The sequence below is a fragment of the Pongo pygmaeus genome, chromosome 15, assembly GCF_028885625.2.
Source record: "Pongo pygmaeus isolate AG05252 chromosome 15, NHGRI_mPonPyg2-v2.0_pri, whole genome shotgun sequence".
Classification (NCBI taxonomy): domain Eukaryota; kingdom Metazoa; phylum Chordata; class Mammalia; order Primates; family Hominidae; genus Pongo; species Pongo pygmaeus.
In genome coordinates, this window is record NC_072388.2 from 100135140 (window position 1) to 100145487 (window position 10348).

The 10348-nt window shown below is 52.3% G+C and overlaps 1 long non-coding RNA gene across 1 annotated transcript; it reads left to right on the top strand.

Annotated features, from left to right (window-relative positions):
• The first annotated feature begins 1065 nt into the window (after positions 1-1065).
• LOC129013084 (uncharacterized) lies at positions 1066-7720 on the top strand. Its single transcript, XR_008493765.1, has 3 exons — positions 1066-1093; positions 6992-7194; positions 7527-7720. It is a non-coding gene; the product is annotated as an uncharacterized LOC129013084 (long non-coding RNA).
• Positions 7721-10348: the final 2628 nt, after the last annotated feature.

The following is a 10348-nucleotide window of genomic DNA, read 5'->3' on the forward strand; positions in this document are numbered from 1 at the left end:
GTCACGGGGCCCCTCCCCCTTGGTCTCAGGCCTCGCAGGAGGAGATGTCCACTCCAGCGAAGACCCGGCATGGTCCTCACCTGCTCTTTGAGCCACTCTTTGGTACTTAAAGAGAGGATACCCTTTGTATGTTCACTTGATTAATGGCGAATATACAGGGGGAGACTCTTATTTGCGTATCAAACTCTGTCGGGGAAGACACTCATATCCTGCTTGTCTCCAGGACAAAGCCTCGGATGTCAGCCCCTCTCAGGTATGGGCTGGCTTCCCTGTCCGGGAACGTGAGCTTGGCTGTGACGCTGCCCCTGGGTTCTGCCTTTGACCTCTATGCTGGTTCTTCCTGTGGACTCCCTGGAAGCAGTGGGAGAGGAGGGACCTTTTTGTGTGCACCAAGTTTAATGGTAGTTTGCTTTTTTAAGGATAAATCACACATCGATCTGCCTCTTCTTGGTACCAAGTCATACCCAGAAGGCTTCCTGTTCCCAGCATCAGCCTTAGAAGGGGGACCTGGATGTTGGATCATTTCAAGGGGAACACAGACAGGAGTGATGGTGGACCACGGAGCACTGGCTCTGTCTATGCTGTTTTCGAGTCTGGTAGGCCAGCCCCAGAAGGGCTTCCTGGAGGTGGTATTGACCTTGGGGAAGGGGCTGAGGTGTGCTCATCAGCGCTTTTTTTTTTTTTTTTTGATGCTTGGGTGTTCATGATCCAGCTCGCAGTCCCCAGGCTGAATCTGTAAGAATGGTTTGCTTCTATTTGTCATTTGTGATTGCCCATGAAGGCAGCGCTGGGGATGAGCCGTGGGAGCTGTCAGCCCCTCACCAGGTGCATGCATGTGGGAGGTCAGAGGGCGCCTGCTTCTGCCTCGATGTCTGTGCCCCGCCTCTGACTGCCGGCTTTCTGCTCACACCTAGGATGGCCGCCTGAGAATGGGACTCTTGTTCTGTGTTTGTGGAGACACTCCTCGGGCCATGTGACTGCCGGCTTTTTACACCCCGACTGCCATGGGGGTCATCTGGACCCGAAGCCAGCTTCAGGAAGGGCATTCGCAGCATCCTCAGCCCAAGGAAAGCGAACGTCCAGCTGAAGAGAGGTGAGCACCATGCCTGGGTAATGAGTCACACAACCTGCCACCTGGACCAGGCGGCTCCCGCTCCTCTCCCCTTCTTGAAGGAGAGACCACTGTGGGGAATGGGCTGTGGGTCTGCTTCCTCAGTTACTTGGGGGTACGAGGGGTTTACTAGTGTTGACCATGTGCTCTTTCTTAGCACGGCTTCATGGACACGATGCCAGCCTCTGGCAGGGGTGGGGCGAGGGCTGGCATGGAGAATGACACTGGTGTCAATGGCTCTGTGAGATGGATGAAGGAATGGTGACCACAGGGCCTTTGCTTTGTCTAAGGTGTAAATTCATCCAGTGCCTGGGACCTCGGTGCTGAGTGCATCCTTAGGAAAACTTCCTGGAGAGGTGCCCACACTGGGAAGGAGATGGTGGTCCCACCCCAGGGAGTTCCTATAGAAAGTGAGAAGCTGAGCTCTGTGTGTGCCCAGGAAGGCCCGTGGGGTAGATCTCCTTTTCAGGAAAAAGTCCTAATCTTGAGTGATGCCTGGAAATGAGGCTGATTCTGGTGAAGGGGCACTGGCATCTGCCCCTTCCCGGCCCCTTTGGGATGGAGAGCTGACCTATGGGCACACAGCTGGCAGGTGGTGTTTGCCACCTGGTCTGCTGATCCTGCATCTCCCACCCCCCCCCCCCCCCAGGATGAACCCCGGGAGAGGAGGCCGGCCCCGTGAATGATAGTGAGGAACCCGCCCAGTGCTATTGTTTGGTACTTAAAGCGAGGTTGCCCTTTGTATATTCGGTTTATTGACATGGAATATACAAGGGCAAGCTCTCTGTGAGTATCAAACCTTGTCTTGGACCCAGTCCACACTCAGCAAGGGATGCGGTATGTGTGTGCATGACCGTGTGTATCCGTTGTGTGTGGGACATCGTTCAGGGGTCCCCACTTCACAGAGAGGACTTCACGAGCACCTGGGCGACTTTAGGGAAGGCAGTGGCCTCTGGGACATCCCCTCTCCTGGTGCAGTGTGGGCGGGGCCAAAAGCATGCACGATGTGTGTGGTCTGGGTCCCTGCTTCCTGAGCAGGCAGTCATCAGCCTGGGCTGATGGCTGGGGTGGCGCTCGTGTGGGGTAATGGCTTTGTGGTCCCTGCTGTTACTCGGTACGTGAGTGTGCATGTTCTGCTTGGGGTATGTGACCCGGTCCACTAACCCTCAGCATCTAATTCATCCCCAGGACCGTGCCTTGAAGACGTACCAAGTCCACCCAAGGCAGTGGCTTTCTTTTCCGTGCTAACCTTTGGTACTTGGAGAGTGGTTATCCCTGTCCTGTTCGTTTTGCTCATGTCGAATCGTACAGGGTCATCCACTTTTTCAGTATCAAGAGCGCAGACTCTGGAGCTCGATTTCCTGTGTTTGGATCTCACCTCTGACATTTACTAACCGTCCAACCTTGGGCAAGGATCTCATCGTGCTGTGCCCATTGTCTCACATGTCAAAGGGGAATCACATTGGCATCTACTTCGTGGGGCTGCTGGGGCTGAATGAGTTAAGACTTGTACACGGCTCAGAGCAGAGCCCGGTGGTCAGCGCTTCGTAGGTGGTAGCCAGGACCCTTGTGTGCTGTGAAACTATCACTGGTGGTGGTGATGGTGGTCTTATGACTAAAATCTCTCCGTGGGTTTTTGGAACAGTGTCAAGACGTGGAAGTCAAGTCCTTCATTGGGTATGGAATGGACTATGAAGCCCGGAGCATACACAATGTTTACAATGGGGGCTAGTGATGCTCTTGATGCTTGGCAGCTAAGCCATTCTCACGACGGCTTTCGAAACAGAATGCCACATGCAGTGGGGGTCAGCAGGGGTGCCGAGAACATTTGCTCCACTTAAGAGAGACAGTCCCTGGGTTCTTGACCTCAGCCACTATCCGTGCTTTGAAGAAGTCTTGAGCGAGGATGCCAAGCTGAGTGAGGAGTCTATGGCATCTTGCTTCCCCGGTGCTTAAAGAGAGGTCAAACATGGGGCATGCGTTGTGCACGCCTGTGTGTGCGTGGTGTGTGTGCACGAGCGCCTGTGTGACTGGGTTTGCCACGTAGCAGTCACCATCTAACCTTGAGCCAAAGACCTGGAGGTGGTGGTGTTCCTGTCCGTGCTGCTGTTTCATACTTGAGGAGAAATTATCCTTGGTGTGTTCGCTTTATTTATGATGAATCATACAAGGACAATTTCTTTTTGAGTATCAAATCTTGCCTCTGCAGACTTCCTGGACGCCATGACAAGTTCTGTAAAGGGATGCACGCATCAGCCCTTCCCAGGGACTCACGCCTGGGTGGGGATGAGGGCGCATGCAGTTGGTTTGTGGTGGGGACACTTGCGCCCTAACCTCAGAACCCTGGAGGCGGGGCCATGCTTGGCAGGGGGCCACTGGGACTCCTTGGTGCTGCCAGGGATTTGCATTGGCCATGGGTGTGTGTTGTGGGTGACGCAGCATTCAAGCGACTTATCAAATCCTGCTTCTTGGAGGCTCTTCTTGGACATCAAGCAAACCTTAGGGAGAGATCATTGGGGCCAGACCCCCTTCCCCTACCCAAGAGTGTGACTGACCCCCAGGCATGGGCTTGACTCTCAGTGTGTGAAGCTGACCTGCTAATCCTGATTGTTTGGACTACCTGAGAAGAACTTTCTGGAAGAGACACCACTTTGGAGAAGATGCCCAGCTCTTCTTGATGGCACAGTTCTTTGGTGCTTAAAGAATGGCTGTCCGTAGTATGGTCTCTATATTTATGATGATTAATATCGGACAACCATTGTTTTAGTATCCAAATTTGCTTCAGAAGTTTTTGAAAGCACAGTGCTGACTTCAGTGAGGGGACATCGGTGCCTGCCCCACCATGGAGTGTGACTGTGTTGATGATTTATAATAATGAATCCAGTGATCTCAGAATGCAAGCCACCAGTGTGATTTCCTTGGACAAATGCTAGCTTTGGGGTGGAGATGCCATTTAGGGGCTTGGTGCCATATCGTTTTATTGGAAGATGTTCACAATTATTTCATCTCTCTTTCTCTTCTTGTTATTAAATCTTAGCCACGAGGAATTCCCTGGAGAGATGCCAGGGTCAAGCATCTCTCTAGATAGATGGTGGACCAGGGCACCTGGGTCCAGCCTCCCCTATCTTTAGCCTTCATTCTGAGCACGAAACACTTCCTGTAGGGAATGCAAACATTAGTAAAAACTCCGTACATTTCCTGTTACTATTACTACTTTTTGGCAACTCTTAAGCAGCTGCCTGTTGGGTATTTGGATTATTCTTGGTGGACGTGGCATGGCTTCATGCCTTCCTTGGGAACCACCCCATCTTAGACAGACTCTCATGGAATAAGACATTGTGGTCGACAGCACCTCTGGGGTGTGTGTGTGTGTGTGTGTGTGTGTGTGTGTGTGTGTTTGTGTGCATATGAATTGTTGGCTAGAGTAGTGTTTCTCAGACTTTAAAAATGCTCCTAAGATTTTCATCACCTAGGGATCTTGTTAAAAAGCAGATTCTGATTCAGGGACCAAGATTCTGCATTTTTAGCAAGTTCTCAAGTGATGCTAATACCGCCGGTCTGTGGACAACACTCGCAGTGGTTTGGGGCTGGAGACCAGGTGCTTTCCCTGTGATGTGTGTCCCCTGTCTCCCCACATGCCATATACCGTCCGTCATGGGAGAACAGCCCAGAATCAATGTGCCATGCTTTGGTTTGTGAACAAGGGTTCACCTTCACATGCATAAATATCACGAGATTACTTTTCTTTAAATTCAAATCATGCCTCAAAGGGCTTCCCAGATACAAGACCTGCTTCAGGGAGGGGCCGCCGGTGTCAAGCTGCTGCAAGATTGTCGGGTGCGGGTCAACGGCACGCTTATTCGTTATTGATGTCCTGGGCCCTGGAGTTCTGTGACCCTCCATTTCCAAGCAGTCCTTGGGAGGAAATTCCAGGAACTGAGACCATCTCTGCGGTAGGGACCCTGTCTTCAGGGATCAGTGACACCCCATTTTATCGGAAGCAGAATTCTTCATGATGGCTTTGCTTATCTCTGACATGCATTCTGCTGGTTCTCATCATTAAATCCCGTCTTTCAGGAATCCGTGGAGGAAGCTTTCATATATTTTTAATGGAACCTGCCTTAGAAGTCTTTCTGAGCATGGTTCCAATGTCAGGGTTTCGACTTTGGTGCCAGGGCTGCCTGGGCCCTAAGACTGAGGTACGAGAATGGAAGGTCGATGCCAGTATGTGTGCTTTCTTTGCAGGATGTGAACACCTCCCTGCTCCAACCCTGGGATTCAGCTCATCCCGAGAAGAATCTTCTGGAGGCAAAGACAACGGTGGGGAAGAGGCCATGGTTTTCGTTTCAGAACTATTCAAGGATATTTGAGGAGAGGTTATCCGTGTTATGTTCGCTTCATTCATCATGAATAATACATGGTTAACCTCTTTTTGAATATCAGACTCTGCCTCGGAGGGCCGCCCCCACAGGAGACGTGAGAGTGTGTGCCTTGTGTGAGCTGAGAGCCCCTGCCCCGGCTCCGTGCTGTGTGAGGGAAGCTTCCTGGAAGTGAGGCTGGTGGGGGGAAGAGCCCTGGGTTGCTTTGCTGTGTTTGCTGTGAATGCAATGTGTTTTTGTGAGTTATGTGAGGTTCCCTCCTCTTTGAATGCCAACCTGTGCCTTCCCGCAGTGGCTGGGCCTGCGGCTTAGCCACAGGGCTAGGTCCCTTCCTGGGACAGACCCTCTGGACCCAGTGCTTTTCAGGGTGGCTCCCTGGGGGCAAGGAGAAGGTTTACCACTCCACTGGGACACTTGAGGAGAGGTTACTTCCTCCATGCGGACTCCTTTGAGGACAGCCTGTTTTCCTCTCAGGGTGGCTCCCTGGATGAAGTCCAGCACCTCTCTGGGTGTGTGAAGGGCAGACTGACTTGGGCTCTGTTCCCACTCCTCACCCAGGTCACTGGCCCAGTGCCACTTCCTCCTCAGGTCAGCTTCCCTCTGCCAGCCAACCTGGTGGGGTCTCCTGGTCCACTGCTTGGCACTCAAAGACACTGGCACAGTGCCAGGTTCCCTTCACTCGTTCCTGATGGAGACCATGCAGCTAATGACTCTTCGGCTCTGTGATGCTGCCTCGGAGGGCTTCCTGCACACAGCACCTGGTTTGAGAGGAGAACATGGACTCCAGCATGTCCCCTGATTATGGAGAAGGGAGGCTGTCCTTGATCCCCAGTTTGGTGGATGATATGGTTTGGCTGTGTCTCCACCCAAATCTCATTTTAAATTCCTTTGTGCTGTGGGAGGGTCCTGGTGGGAGGTAATTGAATCATGGGAGTGGGTCTTTCCCGTGCTGTTCTCGTGATAGTGAACGGGTGTCATGAGAGCTGATGGTTTTATAAGGCGGAGTTTCCCTGCACAAGGTCTCTGTTTGCCTGCTGCCATCCACATAAGACCTGACTTATTTCTCCTTGCCTTCCACCATGATTGTGAGGCTTACCCAGCCACGTGGAACTGTAAGTCCAATTAAACCTCTTTCTTTTGCAAATTGCCCAGTCTTGGGTATGTCTTTATCAGCAGCCAGAAAATGGACTAATACAGTGGAGGGCAGTGGCACCGAGCCCCGCCCCCTTCAGGATGTGGTCCCTGTGTGGGGCAGCATCCTGGAGTGGCTGCAAAGCCCCACTGCTCTCTGCCTCGGTGGTTTTGTCCTATCTGAGGTGGCCAGTGCGCTGGGGTCCCTGTGTGGAGTCAGTTCTTTATGGGTGCCTGCGGGTGCTGGCTTCACAGTAAGAAAACTGTCAGCTTCGCCTGAGGTATGTGCACAGAGGTGACGCAGGGATATGAACTTTGTTGACGAATGTGTTCCCTGCACCGCTAACCCAGAGAATTCATTCCACCTCAGGAGAAGCCCTAAAAGTGATATAGGCTCTGGCCGGGGGACCCGATGTGCTCGTGTCGCGGCGTGGGGCTTGGTGAGGAACCACCAGAGCACTCTTGCATTTTTCATGACAAAGACCACACAGTTGGCCTCATTCCTGCACAGTGGGAGAATATGTGGAGGTGTCCCGCTGCCAGAGAGGAGGTCTATGTCAGCACCATCACCAGGTACCTGGGGGAGGGTCTGCTGATGATGCCCAGTGTTCCCTGGCCCAAGCAACCCGTCCTTGGGGGACTTCTGGGCAAGACCGTTTAAGTGCTCAGCCCCACTCCGTGTCCCAGTCAGAGAGGGGGCTGAATTGATGATACCTATTAAATGGCTCATTAATTCTCGTTATCCATGCAGCCTGCCCATGAGAGTCCCCCAGAAGGGAGGGCAACTCCAGGGAAAGGTTCTGGCCATCAGCACTAGGCCACAGTCCAGGAGGTGCTGCAGGGCCAGAGGCCACAGGGCAGATTGTCAAGCCAGGTCACAGACTTTCTCTGTCCTTGACCCTCAGCATCCAGGCTACCTACAAGAGGAGGCAGGGGGACTCCTCTGACACACCTGGGGAGGTCTCGTCAGTGGCAGGTTCACTCTGCAATGCTTTCTCTGCTACAAATGCAACTCAGCATCACCTCTTTCCTGGATATAATTCCAAGGAATTATTAAAGGAGGCATTGATGTCAGCACCTCGTGAAATACTTGTAAGGATGACCCATGGCAGAGCCTGTGTCTTCATTGGAGTAAGACTCACATGCTGAGGCCTCCAGGCTCTGGAGGCCTCGGGGGCAGAGCAGGGTTGAGGCTGACCGTGGGGCCTCGCCTGGGTTTGTGGCTCATCATATTGGACTGCTGTTTTTCAGGACAAACTCCCCGGAGAGGTCCCTCGGCAGGACCCTGACCTGGAGGTAGGGTGCTGTCCATGATAGGGGAATGGATGGTTGATCAGAGAACGTACATTTTATAAATGGTGTATGTCAATTGATCCACAGTCCCTACTTATCCAGTGACTTCTGGAGGCCACATCAGCTTGGAAGAAGAGGTGGTAGTTTCCTAGGCCATGCTGTTATCTGGCACTTGAAAGGGCCTTCTCTTTGCCGGGTTTGCTTTCTTTATGCCGAGTCTCCTCGGGGAGAGTTGGTGCCTTTTTTGAGTATGGATCTTGCCGGGGAAGCTTTCTGGAAGGAGCTGTTGCCCTTTGTCCCTCTCCAGGGGCAAGAATGCATGGTTGGCTGGAAAGCAAGGGCTTAATTGACATTGTGCACCCCTCAACTCTCCTAACCCTCCATCCCCAATTCATCCTCAGGCGGACTAGCTGGAAGGAAGGCAGACTGGTGAAGACGTGGGCCGTCACCGTCAGCCTTCGGTACTTGAAGAGTGGTTATCCCTGCTGTGTTCGCTTAATTTATGACGAATCATACAGGGACATCCAGTTTTTCAGTATCAAATACTGCTTTGGAAGGCTTCCTGGACAGTGTCCCGCCTTCAGGCAGGAGGTCTTGGCTTCACCTCCCACCCAAGGTATGTATGTGAACGGGCCATCGCAGTGCACGAGCTTCTTCATGTGCCACAGCCATGACCAGAATCGAATCTCTGAGGAAGATGGTTGCTTCCAAGGCTGTGATTTTTCTGGAAGGGGCTTTGGTGTCTGCACTACATTTTTGGGGGAAGTTGACCAGTGAGAAGCCCATTCACACAAGACGTCTGTCACCTGCTCCAAGTGACCCTCACCCTTGGTAAGATGAATCCCTGGAGACATGCTGGCTCACTAGTGCTATTGTCATCAGCCGGACTGACTGATAGGTAATTGGTCATCATTATTGCTTTTGTTCCAGGGCAGAATTTTTGAGTGTCAAATCTTGCCAGGGAAGGGTTTCTGGAAGCAGCATCGCCCTCTGGGGAGACTTGGCATCCACATCTGTTGGAGTTTGTGGAGAGTTAGTTGAGCAGTCTGAGCTTTCTTTCTGAGGCGTCTCCCTGAGCTCACTCTCCTGCCAGAGCTGTGTCCGGCCCATGGCCGTAATGGCTGTTGAGAAGGTTGGTGACTTTGGCCACCATGATTTTGTTTTGATAAAGTTCTCTCTTTTTGTTTTTAGCATAACTACATGGTTCATGAGTTGATCAAATAACAAGGAATGACTTGGTCATTCCATAACTAGTGATGGAGTGCACACTCTATTCTAGGTGGTTCTGGACCTTAGCATAGAGCAGCGAATGAAATCAAGTTCTTGCTCATGTGGACTTTACATTCTGGTGGAAGAGACAGATGAGAACACATGAATTAGGAAGTGTAATTTTGTCCACTGCTAGGTTTTATGGAGAAAGGGAAAGCGAGTTACAGTGACAGAAAGAGGTAAAAGCAGGTGGACCTTTGTGTTAAATACAGGGGTCTGGAAAGCTCTCTCTGAGGATGTGGGTGGGAATGGAGTGGGGTGGACCAGAGGAAAGTCTGGGGTAGGAGCATTTCAGGAGGAGGGAAAGGCCCATGGAAAGCCCCCTGGCATCTTTAGGAAAATGCAAGAAGGCCAGTGGGATTGAACCGAGCTGCTGGGAGTCGCTGGGTCTGAGCTGGGAGAGGCGGGACTCCAGGTTTTATTTTGAGTGAGATGGGGGATTTGGAAGGGGTGTGAGCAGGGGGGATGCGTGGTCTCTGTTGGAAAGATCACTCTCACCACAAGGGCACTGATAGAGAATCTACCCAGGGCAGTGATGGGGAACCCACCAGGGGGCTGGCGTGCCTGAGCTGGGCAGTTTCTCTAGGGGCACCTGCAGTCGCAAAAGGGGGCTCCCTCTGGACCTCCCTAGTTCAGTGGGCCCTGCGGGAGCTTGGCTGGCACCTTGATGTGCTTGACGGATAAGTCAGCATGCTCTGTTGAGAAGTCCAAGGCCCTGTTCAGAAACCCTGGAGTCTACACACTGTGGAGTGCTCCTGGCCTGTGACAAGTGGCCTCCCTCTTCTTATTTCTAAACCTTGCACATGCGGATTCAGGACCACAATTTCAACTCCAGGGAAGGGGAACTGTGCCAGCACCACTCCAAGGGAGGTGAGTGAAGGGTTGCCCAAACTCCAGGGTGTTCTAGGACACCTGTCAGCTGCCTCACTAATGCTCGGTGTCCACTCTGTCCACAGGATGGCGGTTGGCAGCCACTCCCCTTGGAGAAGTGGAAGGGGACTCCTTGTCTGTCTTGTCTCTGCTTTTCTGTGGTACTTGAAGAGAAGTTGTTCGTGGTGGATTCGCTTTACTTATGACGAATCATTCACGGACAACACTTTTTTCAGTACCAAATGCTACCTCTAAGGACTTCCTGGACACAATGGCAGCTTCAGGAAAGATAGTC